This window comes from Cavia porcellus, unplaced genomic scaffold (genome assembly GCF_034190915.1).
Source record: "Cavia porcellus strain 051 isolate PalLab524CR breed Dunkin Hartley unplaced genomic scaffold, mCavPor4.1 scaffold_12, whole genome shotgun sequence".
Lineage (NCBI taxonomy): Eukaryota > Metazoa > Chordata > Mammalia > Rodentia > Caviidae > Cavia > Cavia porcellus.
In genome coordinates, this window is record NW_026947495.1 from 40181422 (window position 1) to 40203711 (window position 22290).

Below are 22290 nucleotides of genomic sequence, written 5' to 3' on the forward strand. Positions count from 1 at the left end.
TGATCTTCATCTCCAGTACCCCAAACGGCAAATGGCAGTTTTCACTTATTAAATTGAAGTAAGGACCTTGGCCCAAACTAACTTACAGATCCCCTGTAGAAACTTCTTGACCTGTAGGTAAGAAGTTGAGGTGAAAAGTTTAGTGTAGAACTGGAAGAGACATAATGAACGGTAGTTAAAAGCCTTGATATAAATAACAGATGGTCAGACCGTGAAGTTTAGGGGATTCTGGGATAAACTTCTCTTTCTTTTAGAGCTGAGAACACTGGAACCTTCTTCCAAAGGAAAGTGCTGTACACAGGATGTATTTGTCTGCTGTACACAGAAGGGTATAGGTTGCCCTGCTAGGGTTTTCAGAGGACCATTTGCAGTTTGTTCTGGAGAGCTTTGGCCCTGCTTACCCAAATGATGCAGATATCTTCCCTTGGATAACTATGGTATCAAGTACTTAGGTGTATTACAGACACCCAACAGTCCTGTAGAAAAGCAACCTAACACTGTTTAACCTAGCACCTCCAAAATCTACTTAAGTACAGTAACCTTAGGTCTGTTTGAGAAGTCTTGGGCATGATAGTTGGGCAAAAGATGACAACGATATATCCTACTCCTGAGCTTCACATCTTCTGGTCATTGGATGAGTTACTTAACCTCTGCATGTCTCAATTTCATTATTTTAAAAAGAGAAATCATAATAATATTTATGAGGAGATGCAAATAAAGTTTCAGAGCAGTTTGTGTTGAGATAAAGAGCTCCACCTACTTTATACTTCAATATAACATTTTTTTTTTCTCTTCCTGGAACACGTCAACATATCTTTAGGAATCTTGTGGGCTTACTAATTAGCACTAGGTCCATGAGTCTCTCTCTCTCTCTTTTTTTTTTTTTTTGTCTTTTTCGTTTTTTATCAGTACCAGGATCAAACTCATGACTGCCTGCTTGCAAGGCAGGTGCTTATGCCTCTGAGCTAAATCCCTAGCCCCCAGTCTCTTATTTTTAACTTAGGAAGTTTTTGATTGCCAGAAATATGACTTGACCTGCTGTATGCTTAACTTGGTGTAGCTGATGTAGTTAAACGATCCTAGCTAGCATTAATTATTAATTATTTTGAATTGATTGACCAATGAAGAACACAATCATATATTCATCTAAATGTAGATACTTCCGAGAGCAAAAGAGAACACTAACAATGACAATGGCAGGGTCACAGCCACAAAAATACAAAATAAGAAGCATAATAGTCACTTCACCAATGAATAATCTGGAATCACAAAGGAAAACTAATTTTGAAAATGAGGTGACCTGAATCTCTAGGAATACTGAGTGAAATCTGAAGTGAAATTCAATAGATGTGTAATTCAGTAGATGTGTAATACAGTAGAAAATCACTTGCCTAAAGATACCTGGTTTGACTAAGGTAAGAAATGTTTTTGTTTTGTTTTTTGAATCTCTGGTGCGGTGTGTAATGTTTATTGAACATATTTGAAAATTTATGGGAGATGTAGTTTAAGAATTGTTTATTAGGTATCTACTGTATTCCAGGTGCTGTATATATAGCAGTAAACACATGAGATCTGTTATTTTATTTCCTGTCACACAACATACATTCCAGACAAGAGAAAAACAAAATATAAGGAAACAAGTACATACATAAGAGTGAATGTGTAAACTCTATGATGGGAAGAGAGGGCCAGCATGTTAGAGCACAATACAGTGAGGCTTGCACTTCGTGGCCTGTCAGTACCTTTGGAAGTAGATAGCTTTTAATGATGAAGACACACCAGCCGTGAGGAGGTCCAGCAGAAGAGCATCTCAGGCAAGTTATAGACAGTGGAAAGGTTATGTGGAAGGAAGGAGACAGCAGGTTTGTAGAACAGAAGGAAAGCCAGATGCCTGAATGCCACTGAAGGTGGGAGCAGAAATGGGAGACAGAAGGAAGAGATGGGCTGCAAAACTGGTCCTGAAATCTGCATTTTATCCTAACAGCAGTATGAAGTCAGTGAAAGGAGGTCTTGTAGACAGCACAGCCTGATTACATGAATGAGTGAATGAACCAATGAATGAATGAACCAACCACTCTCGTTTTAAGTCTGCATCTGTCACATACTAGCTGCACAACTTTGATGGAATTGTTCATCACCTGTGAGGAGTTAGGCTCCAAATATAGATCACATTCTGGAAAACACTAAAATTTTATACTGTGATGAAAAATTTTCCTCTAAGAAATATATTCACTCAGAGGATGTAAATCCTCATCCAGGGAATCATATATTACCTAATATCTTTTCTTTGTTATTTTTGTTTTTCTGTCTTTGTCTCTTATTGCTCTCTGTTTCAGATTTACCACTGAGATCAAGAGAAAAGAAAACAAATAGGGAAGAGGTTTGGACTTCACAAGTCTTTCTTTTGTGGTTAAACTCTTTAATTATTAGGGAAAATTTTCCTCACAGAGAAACGTTATCTCTGTCACAAAAAGGGGTGACTTCAGGCCTGGAGAGATGAATAACTGAGAGAGTCTGCACCTAGGGATGACAGAGGACCAAGAAGCTACAATAGTGCTTTCTTTCTTTGAGCACTGGGTTGGTTGGGGCGTTGAGTTTTAGACCAGGCTGAACCAGCACGCTGTCTGACCTTGGGCAAACACTGACTGAATTCCTTTCTTCAGTTTCATCCTTATGTGTCAATAATATCGGCACAATAAGGCTGCTTAGCAAATCATGTGCCCTGTACTTTCCAACATTCTTCTTTAGAAATGCATTACAGGCACCTCCCTTTTCAAGTGTGTTGTATTCACAGAGACTTGGACTCACAGTAGAATATTGTGAACCATAATCCTGATTGTTTGTTCATGGCTTCCTGCCTCTCTTCAGATGTCAGCAGAAACCTTTGAAAAAGCAAATACACAGTGAGGAGAAACACAGGTCACTTCTAAGTACTATCAGCAAAGTAAAGAGAATCCTAGCATAAAAACAAGAAAATGTGCAGGATATCTGCATTGACAGACATTATGTCAAAATATGAATACGAGTCATGGGCGTTCTCTTTGAGGATTTTATAAGATGATGGATATTAAATAGTTTTAGAAGTGTGAAGACTAAGGATAAGAGCACAAACTTAGAAACTTTTCTGTACTGAAATGTTTCATTTGTCTCTTTTACAGGTGGCCAGAATGAGGTGATCCATTACTGGTCTTATAGATTTCAATATATTTGTTCATATTTTTGTCTTTTGATAAAGAGGAGTTGAGAAAAAATGTTCACAAAATGCAATAGTAAATTGAACTTGTCACTTGGGAAGAATTTGTTTTCTCGGAAGAGAACATTTTCCTTTATTTTCTCTTGATTTTGCCTGTTTGTCCTGTCAGGGGCATGATAAGTTATGTATGCTGTTTGGTAGGAATACTGCAGTCTGGATGGAGTATTTGGTCTTGTTTTTCTTCTTAATGCTGACTGCTAATATGATTTACTGCTGCTGTGTGGATATAGACTGTCTCTTCAGCCAACAGGATATGACAAGGCTGTGTGAATGCCAAATAATAAGTCATTGCCCAATTGACCATCCCTTTCTCAATTTATAACAAACTTGAGGAAGAATTTGTTACATTGTTTGGAGAACCAGACCACACAATTTTGGTTTTGTTGTATTATAGGTCACACACAATCCTTTATAACTGCTAATCCTCTCCTACATTCTAGTGTCTTTAATTCTTGATTTCATTTAAATATTTTTAAAAAATTTTATTAGTAAATGTTTGCAATTCATGCAGTTTACAGTCATCTTGGGAGTGGTTATATGTACATATTCTAACTTGGTCTCTTTTCATTTTTAATTCCTTTTCCCTCTCCCTACCTCCAGTTTCTCCTATCCTCTTTTTCATACTTGTCGATATTAGTTGTTTTGTCTCATGTTATGGCATATAATGTTTACATTAATTGGGATTATTAGGCTCCTATACCTAGCATATCTTAATCCCTTTCATTTCCCTTTCCCTTTCCCCTTATTCTCATTTCCCTTGGAAAACCTCCTATTGAAAGAAATCCATCCCCTTATCCCTCTTTATTCATCCTTTATCATTTTCTTTGCTTATACTCTGTGTCACTACAATGAGAATTACCTTACAGTATTTAAGCTTGTGTATCTGGTTTACTTCACTCAACATTATATTTTCTGGGTGTAGCCATTTCCCTGCAAATGTCTCAAATGTGTTTTGATGTCATTTCTTTATACTTTATTATTACCCAGGAGAAGAAAACAGACAATGGGTTAATACAAAGTTATCAGCTGACTGATTACATATCAAATATCCAATCATACTTTGTATTGACTTGTTCATATAATATAAAAAACATTTACTGTCTTCCATACGAATGTTTTAAAGAATGAATTCTTTATACATTGTTCTCCTGAAAAGCATTCAGTAGTTCCAGAGATATTTTTCAGTGTTTTAAAGGTAGTTAAAGGAAAGCAAAGATTATTAGTGAGCACCAATCAGACTATTTTTTCAGAAATTGCCCCACATCAGTAATGAATGAGCTGAATGAATTATTTATAGGTATATGTGTAGGCAAATAACACTTGATATTTTAATGTAAAATTTAAAGGATAGGGCTGGGGATTTAGCTCAGCGGCATAAGCACCTGCCTTGCAAACAGGTGATTGTGAGTTCAATCCCCAGTATCGATTAAAAAATTAAATAAATAAATAAAATTTAAAGAATAAAATAAAGACGTTCCATTAAGTTTCCGGAAGAATTATTTTTGGAAATTCTTATCTCTTATGCTGAAATACTCAACACAAGGATATGTAAAAACTTAGCCAAAGTTTATACTTGTTTAATAAAAAGGCAATTTTTGTTAGATCAAATTTAAAACACCCATAACTACTGTTTTTCTCAAAACTTTGTTTTGAGGAAACAAGAAATCACTGACTAAAGTAACTTGAAAAGAGTCATTAGCGTAGGCAAAGGCAGAAGTGGAGAGTAAACTATCTAATGGCTTATTAGTGTGTTCTACTCAGAATTCAATAACCCATGCTCTAGATCATTTGGGTGGTGAGGAATGTTTTCTTTTGATACATTATCACGGGCAAGTTGGGTTAAGTATTTTGCAACTCTGTTCTCTGCCTTTGCCAAAAAGACTCTTATCTTTCATAAGCACCATCTATTCTCTTTTCTTCCACAGCTTCTAGAATCTCTGAGAGGCCCTGTTTTTTCCAGTGCTAGCTGCAATACTGCTCATTCACTGAGCACTGTAGAATGTGATTATGGACTGACTGCCAGTGCCTTGATTGACCATTTAAACTGAGGACAAATAAGTCATCAAAATCTGATATTAGCCCTTATACAAGAATTTTCTGTAAGTCACATCATTATCACCACACCCTAGCAGACTAGCTGTAGATTAAGTGGGTTTGTAAGTATTATGATGCAGTGATGGGTAACTACCAAGATACATAAAGTATGTGAGGAGCAATACTGTCCTGGCTTTAAAAGCAAAAGGGAGGTCCTAATTCACTAATAATATAATCTTTCTTAATTCTAAATCAAAGCAAAAAGCTACCATCAGCACATATATGCGGCCATTGAACTGAAATATTTACTAACATTTATGCCAGTACCCTTTGTTCTCAAGTATAGTCTTTATGTCACCTCTGAAAATGCACCACTCATTCTCCATTGTCACACACTACTGAATCAGTCAAGTGACTGCTCTCAGGAGTGTCCCATGCCATCAACTCCTGTGTATATAAGTCTAAGTCAGTATTAAATGAGGTCACTAACGGCTCTTAATAGATTGGCACAAGAGCACCTAAAGTGGTTCACATACAATTAAAACAGACATTTGAAACTAAACTTTGGGCTTCATCAGAGATAATAGATAGTGAGGAAAAAAAGACATAGGAAAAATGTGAATGCATTATTTTTATTAAAGCATGAGAATGAAAACAGCATATTAGCATAACTTAAAGAGGCTTATTAATTATGTTACAATGAAAATCATCTAACTTTGTTTCATTCTCCAAAAAAGCTAACTAACTCTTTTCCAATTAGTATATTTTAGAAAATTTTTAGAAGTGGTATTTTGAATTTTTCAAAAGTTTACATAAAACTATTACATAAGTACATATATATAAAATCCATGGGTTTTTTTTTCTCTAAAACCTTTCTATTTGTGTTTCCAAAACTCTTTTGAATTCTACCTGGACTACAATTCTCAGTCATTCTTCTTGCTCAATTAGTTCCTGTAAAATCTCTCCCTTGTCGGGGTTTCCTCACATTATATGCCTGCAGACAGTTAGCACAAAGTCTGGAAAGTCAGGTCAAAAAGCATTGGAAATAAAGAGAATATGAAGTTTGCAGTTCTATGGAGCTTGCCTACCTGCCGCAGCCCATGAAGTATCAAACTTCCTGAATATTCCCAGACAAACTGATGCTGAAGAATTCATCATAAGACTTTCAGAGATTCTCAGATGAAGGACTGGAAACTCTGTGAACTGCAGTTAAATTCCTGTAATCTCTCTATGTAACCATCCAGAATGTCTCAGCCATAGAACAAGGCATTTTCCTGAAAGCAAAGACAACAGTCCTTTGTAAAGCAAATTATCTGGAAAATTTCAGGTCCTAATATTCACTGTTTCCACTCAGAAGCTTCTCAAAGGCTTTCACTATGGACAATATCAGTTTGCATCAAAGATACACTGAGTATTAGGCTGTAAATCCACTCTCCAAAGGAAATCTGGGACATAAGCAACATCTAGGCAGTCTAAAATTACACAGTGACTGCAAATAATGAAGTTAAAATCTGGAAAGAATAATTTTGTGAATGTCTAAAATTCATAAATGATCCTTAAATTTCAAAGAGAGCAAAAGAGCCAGTTACTTTACTATGTTTTACTTCACTGTGTTTACATTAAATGGAACTAAAGGAAACTAAAGGAAGTTCAGTGATGCACTCCACACTGTATGTCCCTCTCTGATCTTTAAAGCACTGTGGAGAAGTTGTGATAAGAATCTGAAAGCAGTCCTCCTGCACAAAATTATTTCTGAGTCATGAGACAGCTTTAGCAGATTAGAAGTGGAAGGAAGCATAGTTACTAGTCCTACTCTTTCTAATTTAAATCTGGTTTGAATACAGAGCAAAGCAAGCTTTAAAGGGGTGGGAGAGCCTCAAAAGTCAATGTTTAGACTCAATGCCATGATGGTCCATTCTTGTTTTGAAAATGGCGAATAATTATAGTTGAGAAAAGCATCCATATATAGTGACTTCTTCACATGGGATTGAGAATAAAGATATTTTGATTTTAGCTTCAGGTCATCATTAACTAGCTGTGTGTTCTTGGACAAATATTTAACCTCTCGGGAAGTCTAGTTCTCCATCTATATAATTACAATGCTGAATTGGATGACCTCTGAAATCTTGTAAGGCTCTAATATGCCATGACCTATGACTCAGATCATTTTCAGATCAAGAAGGATAATTGCATCCTCTCCTGCCTGCTCTGCAGAACCCACAGCATCAAGGCTCTGAAATGATTTTGAACTGCTGCCCCACTTTTCTAGGCCTTGGATCCTCATTGTCAGTTCCATATTCAACCTGATGTGGCATGCTGAGATCATTGGCTAATAAGGCACTAGATTTCCATCTCATCTAAGGCATTATCACTTAAAATGCCGTAGGGAAAACCCATTGGAGTCCAATTCAGAAGAGTAGATTCCAATATGGTCAAGTAAACTGATTTCTCTATGTGCAATAAAATGTGTGTGCACAAATATGTTCTATCATACATGGCAGATTTACCTTATTGAAATATAATTACATGTAGTAAAAGTATATAGGCAAATGAATTTTGATAATCATATAAGCTCATGTCATCAAGATCCCATCTAAGACAAAAACGCTGCATTAGAAGATTTCCTCATGTTTCTCTTCAGTCTCTTTTCTATGAGAAAAAAAAAAAAACATTATTTTGATGTTTTCTCCATGGATGAGGTTTTTTGCTTGTTTTTGTTTTTGTTTTCAGTACTGGGAATTCAACCCATGCTTTCCCACTGAGTTACACTTCCAATTCTTTTTATTTTCTATCCTGAGATGAGATCTTGCAAAGCTGGAAATTGCCCAACTTGGTTTGAACTTGTCATGTTTCTATCTTGGCACATTCCAGAGTGGTGGGATTTCAGATGTGCACCACCAGGCCTGGTTTAGTTTTGCTTATTTGTGAATGCATAATATTCATATAATGTTGTTTTGCTTTATCCATGTGATTACATGCATTTGTAATTTGATCATTTTTACTGTAATATTTCATTGTATGAACATACTACAGTTTGCTTATCTATGTTTCTGTTGAAAGATGTTGGAATTATTTCCAACTTTTATGATTATAAAATCACTATGAACATTTCTGTATGTGTCTTTTTATAGACATTATTTTATTTTTATTGGTGAATATCTAGAAAGCTGAGGTGTATGCTTGACTTGAAAAGTGACTAAACAGTTTTCCAATGTACTTATACTATTGTACTTCACACCAGCAAAGTTTGAATAAGTTCATTGTTCAACTTTCTCTCTTGTATTTGATTTCATTTTAATTTTAATATTCTAACATGTATCCCTATAATTTCAGTTTTCATTTCTCTAAAGTGTTTAGTATACTTTTATGCATTTGTTAGATATTTTTATAGCTTTTTGTGAAGTTGTCCACAGAAAAGTTTTGCCCATTTTTATTAGATTTATTTATCTTCTCATTCTTCTGTAGGAGTTTCAGAAAAAATATTGTTGGATCCAAATTATGTGCATTGTGAATATTTTATGTCCATCCATAGCCTGAACTATTTTTAATGTATTTAGAAATTTTATTAATGTGTTTGTGATACATAATAATTACACTTGTGTCAGATAATTGAAACAGACACATATCACATATTTTTTAATCTTTACTTCTACCCCATCTTCTTTCTTCTATTCTTCCTTCTTCCTCAGAGTCCCTTTCCATCTCCACAGAGTATATTTCCCTGCTGCCTACCAACTACTTCACTCTTTAAATTATTTATATTTTGCATTTCTCATATTAGAGAAACCATACAATATGTATTGCGACTTATTTCACTTAGCATTATGTTCTCAAAATCCATCTGTTTTTCTACAATTGACTCAAATATATTCTTTTTTATGGCTAAGAAGTAATCCATTGTATATACAATACTAAATACATATGCATGAATACTTTATATTATATATACTATGTATATTATGGATACTATACTATATTATATATATACTGTATATGTATGAATACTATCTATGGTATATATATATATATATATATATATATATATATATATATACATATATATACTTTTTCTATTCATCTCGATGAGCTTATGGGCTGCTTCCATAATTTATTTATTGTAAATTATGCTTCTGTAAACCTGAGTCATTGTAATGACTTTAATTGTTTCAGAAAGATATCTAGAGGAGGTATAACTAGGTCAAATGGAATTTCTACTTTTAGACAGTGAAGAATCTCCATACTGATTTTTACAGTGGCTGTATTAATTTACATACCCCAAAACAATGTAGATTTCCTTTTTAGTCATAACCTTAACAGCATCTACTGGGTTTTTATTATTCATTTATTTATTTTTTGATACTAGGGATTGAACTCATGACTTTGCAGTTACCAGGTAGGCACTTATGCCACAGAGGTAAATCCCCAGCTCTTTGAGTCCTTGATAAGAGCCATGTTTAAAGGTGTTAGGTGAACTGTCAGTGTTGTTAATCTCAGTGCCAAACAGGATAAATATTTTTATGTACTTATTGACCATTTGTACTTCTTTTGACAAATGTCTATTTCAGTTACCCAGTTTTTTGTTGGATTTTTATTTTGAGGATCTATATTTTGAATTATTTATATGCTCTTTACATTAGCTCTTTGTCAGAAGAGTAGCTAGCAAAAAATTGTTTCTGTCCTGAAGGTTGTTATGCTCATTCTGTTGGTTGCTTCCTTTGCTGAGTAGAAATTTCTTAATTTACTTTAACCCATTTGTTGGTTCTTAGTATTAAGTATTGTGCAATTGAGGTTCTGTTTAGAGAGTTCTTGACTTCTGGTGTTTTACCAATTTTTTCTTCCATAAGATTCAGTGTTTCTGCTTTTATATCTAGGTCTTTCACTCATTTTGATTTGCTTTTAGTACAAAGTGAGAGCTTCGGATCCAGATTCTTTCTTCTGCATGTGGATAACCCATTTTTCCAGCATGTTCCTTAGAGAGGTTGTCATTTCTCCAACACAAGTTATGGTCTCCTTTGTTAAGAATCTGCAAGCTGTAGGTGGTTAGAGTTGTTCCTGCAACTTCTATTCTATTCCGTTGCTCGGTTCCTCTGTTTAGTGCTAGCTCATGCCATTTTTAATACTGTAGCTTTGTAGTCCAACCTGAAGTTTGGGATTGTAATGCCTTCCACTGTGCTTTTATTGCTCAATTACTTTGGCTAGTCTGGACATGTTATGGCTTTTGTCTAAATGTTAATATTGTGTTTTCCTGTTCTGTGGAAAATACTGATGATATTTTGATTTGTATTGTATTAATTCTCCTTATAATTTTTGATAATATAGCCAATTTGACAGTGTTGGCTCTACCTATCCAAAACAGTATAAATTTCATTGCTCTCTCATTCTCTTGCTTTCTTTCTTTCTCTTTTTCTCTTTCTCTCTCTTTTTCTGGGTAGTCCAGAGTAACCTCAAACTCATGGTAATCCTCCTGCCTCAGCCTCCTGAGTGATGAGATTAAGGGTGTATATTGCCACACCCAGCTCCATTATCTAATGTCCTCTTCCTTCTGTTGTTTTCAAAGCAATATAGTATTCATTTATAGAAGTTGTTCTCCTTGGTGAGGCCTTTAATTTTTGGGTTAAAAAATTATGAATGGGATTGCTTTTTAAATTTCTTTCTTGGTGGGCTCATAGTCTACGTACAGGAATAATGTTGATTTTGTATCCTATCACTTGTTGAATTTACTATTGCTACACTTTTGCAGGTGGAAGTTTTAAAATTTTTACATAAAAGACAATGTCATTTGCAATAGGGATTGTTCAATTTGCTTCCTTTCTTATTTGAATCCCTTTTATTCCTTTCTCTTATCTAGTTGCTTTTGCTAAAATTTTGAACACCATTTTGAACACGCATGGTGAAAGCAGACAGTCTTTTCTTATTCCTGATTTTAGAAGGAGAGCTTTTTGTTTTCCCCCATTCAGAATGATGGTGGCAGTGGGTTTATCATAAATGGTTTTTGTCAGTTTAAAGAAAGATCTCTCTATAACTATTTTCATTAGTGATTTATCATGGATGGGTGTTGAGTTTTGTCAAAGGATTTTTTCTACATCTTTTGAGATGATTTTATAGTGTAGATCTGGAGTTCAGAGGTGGAGCTTTTGGAAAGGGATGGATCATGGGGGCACTAGAGCTGACTTGCTATTGAGAGGTGGGGTCCAGTTAGAAGGGGCAACTCACTGGAGCTGTGGCCTGGAAGGGCATCTGCCCTGCCCTGTATCTCTTTCTTCTCTCTCTGCTTCCTTGCCATCATAATATAAGCACTGTCAGCCACTTTCGCTATGCTATCTCTGTCTCGGAGCCAATGAGCCAGGGACTGAAAATATAAGCCAAAACTAACCTCTCTTTCCTTAGTCTCTGGGCATCTGACGTTGTGCCCCAACAACAAAAAAAGTGACTAACACTAGTCATGATGTATTTTTTATCCACACTTCTTACGTGATATGGTACATTTATTGATTTATGTATGTAGAACCATCCTTGTATCCCTGGGATGAAAAAGCGTGGTCATGATACAAGATTTTTTAAGTGATTTTTGCATTTTATCTGCAGTATCTTTTTGAAGATTTTTGCATTCATGTTTATTAAAAACACTGGCTTTTAGTTTTCTTTTTTCTTGATTCCTTTCCTCATCTTGGAATACGAGTAATACTAGCTAAAAGGAATAGTTTGATAGTGCTACTTCCCTTTCAATCTAATGGAAGAGTATGAGAAGTATCTGCATTAGGTCATCCCTGAGGTTCTAGTAAAATTCAGTAGTGAGTTCATTGAGTCTTTAGCTTTTCTTAGTTGGTAGATATTTTTTTACTGCCTCTCTTTAATTTCTTTGTATTGGTCTGATCAGGTTTTTTAGGTCTTCTTTGCTCAATTGTATATTTCATATGTGTTAGGATTTTTTTTCTATTTCTTCTAGTTTCTCCAGTTTATTGGAATGTAAGTTTTCAGAGTAATTTCTTATGAATTTTGGCAGTAAAAGGATTTCATCTTTTTATTTCTAATTGCATTAATATGAGTCATTTCTTTCCTTCTTTTAATGTTTGGTTAAAAGTTACCAACTTTGTTTATCCTTTGAGAGAACTAACTCTGATTCACCAATCATTTTCCTTGTTTTTTACCCTCAATTTTTTAAATTTATACTATAATATTTATAATTTCTTTCCTTTTAGAAGTTTTGGACTTGAATTGTTCTTATTTCTTTAAGGTAGCTAGTAGGTTACTTACTTGGGACCTCTTTATTTTTCTAATGTGGACATTTGCAGCTTTAAACTTCAATTGCAGAATTTCTTCCACTATGTCTACCACTGTCATTTGAGTCTATAATCTCCATAATTTCTTCCTTGGTTTTTTCTGTGACTCATAAATTATCATACAGCATATTGTTTAACCTCCATGTATTTGCATAATTTCTTGGTTTCCTTGCTGTTAACTTCTATTTTTCTGCTATGATTTGATTGTATCCAAGAGATTATTTCAATTGTTTTGTATGTATTTAAGCATACCTTATGACGTAAGATGTGGTTTATTTTGGAGGAAGTTCCATGTGTTACTGAGCAGTGTGCATCTTGTTACTCCTGGTGAAACCCTGTAGATATCTCTTAAGTTCATTTGTTTAGTAGTGTGATTCAACTGTGATGCTTATTTGTTAATATTTTTTGTCTGGTTCACCTATGTATTTTTGTGAGTAGGGCCCCTGAAGTCCCCTACTATCTTTGAGTTGATGTTTATCTAACCTTTTATTTGTAATATTATTCCTTTTATAAAATGTGGTGTGATCTCATTTGGTGCATATACATTTATACAGTTATTAGGTCAACTAGTTGAGTTCGTACCTTTGCTAGAATATATAGTGACCTTCTTTCTCTTCTGATCAGTTTTGTTTTGAAGTCCACTTTGTCTGAAAATCAAAGAGCTACTCCTATTTGCTTTCAGGCTCCTGCTCTATGGAATAGGATTTTTATCTTTTCACTTCAGTCTTTGTGTTTCCTTGTGGATGAAATTTGTCTCTTATTGGCAACATATTACTGAGTGTTGCCTTTTGATACTATTTGCCTGTTGCTGTGTTTTGATTGGGGAATTATGATTATTAATATGGAAAATTGTTACTGAAAAGTATTTACTAAATCCTGTCATTACATTATTATTCATGCTGATTCTTTTTTCCTTCGTTGTTCAGCCATTCTGCCAGTGAGATGTACTTTTTCTTTTGAGTTCTTTAGAATGTTGGCTTTACTTTCTCTATTGAAAATTCCCTTAGGTACTTTCTGCAGTGCTGATGGTCATGAATTTCTTTAGGTGCTTTTTGTTATGGAAAGTCTTTATTTCTCCATCAATTTTGAAAAATAATTTTGCAAGTTATACTAATCTAAGTTGAAAGTTTTTAATTTGATGCTTTTTCCTATGATTTGAAAAACTTTAAGCTCTTTTGCTCTTTAATATTTGTGCTGAGAAGTCTGCTATTATTCTAACAAGTTTGCCTTTACAAATTGATTTTTTTTTCTAACAGCTTTTAGCATTCTCTCTTTGTGCTGAATTTCTGGAATTTCCATTGTGATATGTTGAGAAGTTCTTTTCTAGACATAGCTAATTGGGAATTTAAATGCTTTATTTATCTGGAAGTTGAACTCCTTCCCAAGATTTGGAAATTTTCTAACAAGATTTCAGAGGATATTTTTAAAAATATATCTTGTGTCACCTTCTAACTTTTCTTTAACTCCTATAGTTCTTAGGTTGGTTTTCTGAATCATCTAGAAGTTTTTGGATCCAGTTTCCATAGTGTCTTGTTTTTAGAGTATTGCTAAGTGCATGACTACTGCTAGTTCTGACACTCTCCTCATACTGACCATACTTTCAATTAAAGTTTTTATAACCTGAGTTTCCACTTGATTTATTTTCATGATCTCTAGTTGTTTATGAAATGATAATTCACATCTTATTTATGTCTTGCCTAATTCAGCCAGCTTTTGCTTGCATTTTTAATATTTTGAATATTTTATTAATTGTATCTTTATCCGTTTATTTACATTATCTTTTAGCTCACTGAACATCTTATGGGTTTATTTGTTTCCTCTTTGATCTGTTAAATACTACAATCATTGGTTTTGAGTTCTTTGCCTGTGACTTCCTCTGCTTCAGTGTCCATGAGGTCAGCTTTTGGGAACTGACAAAAATTGGAGATATTTTGTTGCCTTATTTTCTAATATTTCTGTTGTTTTTGTCCTAAGAGTTGAGAATCAGTTAGGGTCGAAAAAATTTGCCCTTTCTGTGAGGATACCTTTAGTTGATGCGTATTTTCTTTTGGTTGGATCTTGGCTTTGGTTGTATTTGATATCTGTACATTGCTTCATTACCTAGTGTAATGGAAACAGTCCTGCTCACTACGATGAAGAGGGGGAACCTCTGACAGTTCTATTAGCATTTACAGAGTCAAGCATATATCAGCCGTGCAATTTAAAACTTAGTTTAACAGTGTCAGGCTTTCTTCAGTAACCCAGAAACACTGTGATATAGTAATGATGACAGTAGTTTGAGATGTAAAGGATGAGGGAAATATTAAAAGAAGAAAAAGAAGAGAATAGATTAGAAAGAAGGAATACTGAAAAAGTAAGTAATAGAAAATGAAGGAAAAACAAGAGATCAGACTTTGTGGATGCTATTTTATAACTAGGTGGGAGCCTGGGGAAGAGGGAGTGTGAAAGGTTATTTGCAAGGGCAAGAGAAAGGAAGAAGGGGAGATGATTGGAACTTGAAGAAAGCTATGATGTCAGAACAAATTAATACGCTGATAAAAGCTTGCATTTGAATCCCTTATATACAATATTTTTCCAAGAGTTAATCTGACATTCCCATGAAAGATATGATTTAGACTAAAACAGCAATACATTCTTACTCTCCTAGTTACACAATACAAACACCAATGAAAAGAGAAAAAGGACAGCGGGGGAGTTGTGGGGAGCGGGGCTGACCTGTAGTCCTTTGGCTGTGTCTAGGCGGTTGGATGTGTCTGAGGTGCCTGAGCTGTTTCTCCTCCTACAGTTTTTTCTTTTGCCTGACAGTGGATTGGGATCTGGATGGACCACTGAACCTGTTTCTCTCTCCCTTTGCAGGCAGTGCTCTGCTGGTTTAATTGCACTCCTGTGGACATGGCTAACTGGAGGCTTTTGCCTTTGCCTTATGACCTGACACATTCAATTGTGTTGGAGGGCAGGAAGTAACAATGTGGCTGGTCAACTATTCAGTCTTCCACTGATCTCTTTAAAGACTTGTCAAGCTCTCTTCTCTCCCTTCACAATAATCCCTGAAGCTGCTTGCATTTGCTCTTTCTATACCATTCTGGGTGAGTGCACTACAGAAACCTCCTCTGGTTAGATTGTTTGTCTCTGGTTTTTTGCAGGAAACTTTCTGTCTACTCCCACAGAATCACTATCCAGTCCATGATATCAGTGACACATAGAGCTCACAGAGCTCATTTGCCTTTGGCTGACAGTGAGATTGTGCCTATGTGTGCACTTAGATCTGCAGCATCTGGAAGGTGGGAAGTTGGGCAGGATATCCCAGGGCTTGGGAGGGTGTAATAAGATAATGCACACTTTGACACTGTTCCAGGGTCATCTCTTCTCCCTCGGATCATAGCCTTTACAAGTTCACCTATTCCTGCAACTCACTGAGCGATGATTTACTCACAGTCTGGTTCCAGGACCTTAAGACTGAGTTGTTTTTGTTTTGTTTTGTTTTTACCTTTCTTTCCCATTGGTTGACAATCCCAACTCAGACAATACCCTTGCAGTTCTGCCCTTTCAGTTTCTCTGCTGCCCTGTTGCAAACATCTCCCTTGCAGGCTTCCTCTATCAAAAGAAGGGAGTCAGGCCAGGTGGGCATCTGGATAACTATTTTAGGACCTCTAGCTATTTTCACTATGTTGGTTTTTCCTAACCATGAGCAAGGACTATCTTTCCATTTTCTGATATCTGCTTCGATCTCCTTTTTCAGAGGACTGTAATTTTTACTGTGTAGATCCTTTACCTCCTTTGTTAGATTGATTTCTAGGTAATCTTCTTCTGGATGCTATTGTGAAGGGTGTGGTTTCCCTAGTTGCTCTCTCAGTGAGTTTATTGTTTGTGTACAGGAATATCATTGATTTTTGAGTGTTGACTTTGTATCCAACTATACTACTAAATTTGGTGAAGTTTTTGGGGTCTTCTGTATAGAGTCTTATGTCACCTGTGAATAACAATAGTTTAACTTTTCTTTTTCTATTCTTATTCCTTGATGTTGGCTATTGGTTTGTCATAGATGGCTTTTATCAAGGTAGAGACCATCTATTCCAATTTTCTGTAGGGATTTTAATCATGAATGAGTGTTGGACTTTACCAAAAGCCTCTTCTGCATCTAATCGAGATGGTCATATGATTTTTTGTCTTTGATTCTCTTTTTTGGTTGGGCCTTTCTCTGGTTTTCATCATATCAAATGCTAAGATTAGGTTATTGAAGTCTCCAAATATGACTGTAAATATGTCTGTTTTCCCATTTGGTTTTGTTAATTTTTATTTCACATACTTTGAAGCTCTGTTATTAGATTTTTCACATTCAGAATTATCATTTTAGATGAATTCAGCTTTTTTAACATTACAAAACATTTCTCCTTATCTTGTATGGTACTAATTGATGCCTATGTTCTCTGATACAGACATGGTCACATGGGCATTCTGGTTAGTGTTGAATGTATTTTCTGATCATTTTACTTTCAAGCCACTCATTTCTAAAAGTGTGATTGGTTTTGACAGTCTATAGTTGGGTATTGTGTTATTATCTAATAGGTTAACCTTTTTTAACTGAAGGGTTAATCTATTTATATTTAATATAGTAATTGATATAGTTCAATTAGTTATGAATTTTTTTATGTTTTCCCTTTCCATTTGACTAACTAGAATCAACTAAACAACTAAATGCTAAATAAGTTACTCACAAATTTAGCTTCTAGGGTGGATCACATAATTTATAGTCATTATGCAGGCAGGTCTTATCAGAAGATCAGTGTCAACATTAGTGGTACTTTTCTGGGGTTAGCTTTGCCCTAGCAGTAGTAAATATTTTCTTTGGTGATTTGTAAGACTTAATTAAGGGAGTAAATGATGAAATGTCAGGTGGAAGCATTAGCTAGTTTGAGTTGCCTAGATAATAGAAAATGATGTTGGTGAAATAGTAACAAAGAAATCCCATTTATGTGAACATTAACTAATATGCTGGAAAATAAAGCTAAACATGTCAGAGATAATAGGATGATTAAGATTAGAAGTGAAAAAATTTTGAGATCAACAGAGATAATTAAATGATTCTTTCACAATGGAAATCCCTTAATTTAAAAGTACTATTGTGAGACAGATATAGACATAGGAGTAAAGCACATTAGGTTGATAATGTAACCTCTATGCATGACATGAGTGTACTGGATTTAGTTCTAGGTTCCCTGATTAGATTAGAAAACTAGATGTATTCTTTGGAGAACTAGCTCCTGCCTCGTTAGAAATTAAAAATGGATATTATGTGAGAGACGAAGACTATACTAATTTTTTTTTTACTACAGGAACCATTTTAAAAATTACGGTGTGGGCCCTAAATATAAACAATGACTTATTTTTAAAAAGTGAAACTTCTAAGAAGATATCATAAGCCTTGATACTACTATGTAATAAGTGTTATTTGGAACGTGTTTACTAAATTCCTCCTGTTGTACTTTATTGTGTATTTTGTATCGTTTAGTATTCAGTGGCAATGAAGTCCCTTGTTAAAGAAGACAGAGTGTCTTAACCACACTATTTTACATAAGCAAAATTTCATATGCTTGATGATAGATATTGATATTTAACCTAGCAAAAATGCTAGGTATCTAAAGTGAATAATCTCACCTTTCTGCATGTTCCCTCATCTGCTCTAATTTCAACATTCCTGATATACACTGAAATCTTGAAGGAACTATAAACAAGGATTAAGAGGCAAGATTGTAGATACAGTTCTGCCACAAATTAACTGTGTACTTTGAATTACTTATTTCTGAATAAAACTTCCTGAGCTTTATCATTGGTCAAAATTTTTTGCATTATCCTATCTTTAATGAGCTATAAGTCCTAAACAACTGTGCTTTAGTTTATTTTAAGGTTGGTTCTTTCTGATTATTGAAGAACGTTTACAAATGATTCTGACAAAGGGCATACAACCAAATATTATTTTTCTTCTAAGAATGCATCTCTGTAAGAGAAAACAAAATGAGAGCCAACCAAGGAAAGTAAACAAATTTGCTTATTTCCTTTGAACATATGTGGAGAACGTGTCACCTATTCGTAACCTATTTAATTTATAAAAGGAGAAAAAACAAGGATACTGTAACATTTGGTTGTTTGACATGGTTTTAATGTATTAAAAAATAATATTTTAGATGGTCTTACACTGAGTAATATCAACTCATTAAAAGAAATTATTTAAAAAATCCACTTCTCCTCTAAGTTGTAATAGGAACTTTGACTCAGAAATTGAACCTACCGTCCCCACATATCACAAAATGAAGGTCTGATGGCCACCACAGACAATTAGCAGCTAAAGTATTTTTTCAGCCCTTTGTAGCTTCTGACTCTCTTTACTTTGCTTTCCACATTTTCTGTATTTCTCCATCCAACAACCATTCTTGTACCCATCCAAATATTATTAGAGTTCAGAATCAGATTTAAAACTTCTAAGAGTGCTTTTGAAGTGTAACTTGAGTTTATAACTGAATGGGTGCTGGTACGTATGAAGCAATAGCACATCCTGTCCTTATAAATTCATCCAATAAATCTGAATTTCAGAGTAAATAGATGTTTGCTATAATTCAGTGTGTCATAAGATAACCTTACAGGGGCTGGGAATTTAGCTCAGCGGCATAAGCACCTGCCTTGCAAGCAGGCGGTCGTGAGTTTGATTCCTGGTACCAATAAAAAATGAAAAAGGCAAAAAAAAAAAAAAAAAAAGAAAGAAAGAAAACCATCAACACAGCTTTCCAAATTGCCTACAATATTCCAGTAGCACTTTAAGTATTTCAAACTGCTGAACACAGTCAGCAGTTAAAATCTAAAAATAAAAATAACAGATATTTTAAAAACAATAGCTATTTTATTACTTATAAAGTAGTAGAATTATGGTAAAAACTTCAAATTTGCTTCACAGTACACATTAGCCATAGGGATTGAAGAAGAACCAAAGGAGAAGGAAAAAGATCCTGAATAACTCCTCTGTCTTGTTAATGTGCTACTTGAGCATTTTGGGACACAAAGTCCACCTGACTTTGTCATAATAGTTTTCTTAACCGCCACAGTGTTCTTGCACTAGCTCGAGTACCTCAGTGAGTTGGGTAGAGAAAATTAAACCTGTATTCTCATGAGTCATAAAATACTTTGTTAATAATAGTGTAGGTGAGTGTCTGGTTCAGAAGAGGTTAAATCAAGGGTATGGAATATTTGTACTTTGGGTGGAAGATATGTCAGGGGTGTTACTGAGTCCAAATGTCATGCAAATGACTGAAAAGTAATAGTTAAACTTATACTTTTTAACTATGCTTAAATGGATTATTTATTTGGAAAGGTCCATCTCTCTGGAAAAAAATAAGCAGAGTAAGTTTACAGGTAATAACTACAGTGATTATATGGCACATGTAGTTAGGGATTATTTGGATTAGGAATAAATTGTATGTGTGGAGTATACAACTGCTCAAGAAATACTATGATTCTTCTAGTATGTGCTCCAATATTATAAGCTATAAACATATCAGATGAAACCAAAATCTCTCTGGAAAAAAGATCAGCTCGTATTTGAGTGCCTATGTGTTTAAAAAGAAGTGAGAGAAATTTAAATGTGCTTTCTTTTAAATCTTAATACAATAAAGTTTTAGATTGTGAGATGTTCTTCAGTGTTACTAGGAACAGTGTTACCAGTGTTACAGGAAAATATTATTACAGAGACCAAATGGAGGAAATAGAATGAAATAAACTAAAAAAAAGTCAATATTCTAACAAACCTCAATATAGTGACAAATTAACAAACAAAGGCTTAATTCTATCTCAAAGAGAAGTTGATGGATAAAAACAGCTAAGTGTCGAATTCAGCACTTGCCATTGACGTTATGGACTTTGTAAAGAAGACCCTGTGTCGTTTTTTTTTTTTTTTAATTCTGTCAGTTGTGTGTGTGTGTGTGTGTGTGTGTGTGTGTGTGTGTGTTTGCACTTGCTTGCTTGCTTGCTCTTCTTCCTTTTTCAAAAACTCTATGTTTGGTCTCTTTCTCTCTTCTCTATGTAGGTTTATCTTTTAGTGTAGATTGTAAGACTGTCCAAGGTAGGATGCCACACAACTATTTCTTTTGGGGTTTTCCAAGTACACAACAGATAGGGGCAGCCTATCAATGGATACAACCTTTTCTCTGGACACAAGAGTCCTGTTTACTAATTGATCAATTCTAGAGAATTGAAGAATAATTTTCTTTCTGGAGAAATCCAGACTTAGAAGAGATCATTTTCCCAAAGAAACTTACTTGTTTTGCACTTGCTCTGCTGAGTCGGCATTCACAGTTATTTGGAGGAGTCCAAAACATCACTTGTCCCTGGTCACCTCGAGTTCCATAGATAGCCACACAATTACCTAGAGGCATCTCAATTAAGTGAGCATGACTGTCTTAATTAGGCAAGAGTCCTCACTATTAACTATCATTAGACTTAATTTGATGCCCTAGGAAAACCCGTGATGAAAGCCATCCCACTAAGGGCAGGGCATTGTCTACTTAAATCTAAAGCAGGATGCTGAGAATACACTTGACAATAAGGTTCATTAAGTCTCAAACTATATCATTTGTGAACATCTAGAAATGTGTGTAGGAACATAAACCATGAAAGTTGGAAAAAACTTTGGAAATGTCATTTCACCTGACACTTACTTTACAGTTGATAAAATAAATGTCCATGCCGATGGGATATAACAGAAATAATACTAGATTTTAAGTCTCCTAACTCCTCCAGTTGAGGCCTCTTTAATATACCATCATACATCCTACAATACCAGCAACTGAAGCTTATCTCAATGAGTGAACCACCTCTTAATGAGTTGCTACATTGCTGGTAGCAACGTAATTGATGGGGGGATTATGATCAGAACTGAACTCGGAGCTCTAACTAGTGTTTTAACCTTGACAAAGTGAATCTTACTGCATCTAATTTTTATTACTTGTAAATTAGAGATAATTTTGTTTATCATGAAATTGTGGTAGAGATTTAATAAACAATTTCATAATATGCTTTATAAATGGTAAATCATTCTGTAAAATGTGTTAAATTGGTGGTAAAACTTTGTCTTTAGCTTATCTGCAACTCTTGACTCTAGATGATAGATGTAATACAAATATTTATTTCTCTCTTACATCTTACCTCACTTGCAATGGCACTAAAAATAGTAGTAGAGAATGAAGAAGATATACAATTACAATAATGAGACAATGGCCAGGACTATGCATCAACAGAAAAATGATTTTGACAGGTTTTTGGAAGACAAATGAAATCACTGACAAGTGGATGTTGAAACTAGCTGAAAACAAATAACAATACAGAGTTTATAAGAGAAAGAAATTGTTTTTAGGAAATAGAGTCAAAATTAAAAGATACATGTGAAAGATAAAAAAATGTAAAAGTATTGTTCAAATAATGAATTTCAGAAAGAATAGTAAAATAAGATGGGAAAGGTTTTATTAAAATAATACAAACTAATTTATCAGAGAATAGCATAAGTGTTTAATGAAAGGGGCACAATGACATTTACATGAAATGAAAGCAAAATACATGCTTGATCAATATTTGTTAGAAATGTTGGAACATTTCCAACAGAAAGATGTCAAAGCTTCCACAGAAAGCATGTGTTTATCACTCTGCATACCAGCAACCAACAAAACAAAGCCATCAAACCAG

The 22290-nt window shown here is 34.6% G+C and overlaps 1 long non-coding RNA gene across 3 annotated transcripts in view; it reads left to right on the forward strand.

The window, feature by feature from the left end:
* The window catches only part of LOC134478285 (uncharacterized), a 156973-nt gene that overhangs the window by 3441 nt on the left and 131242 nt on the right, over nt 1-22290 (forward strand). The gene's annotated exons all lie outside the window — the stretch shown is intronic.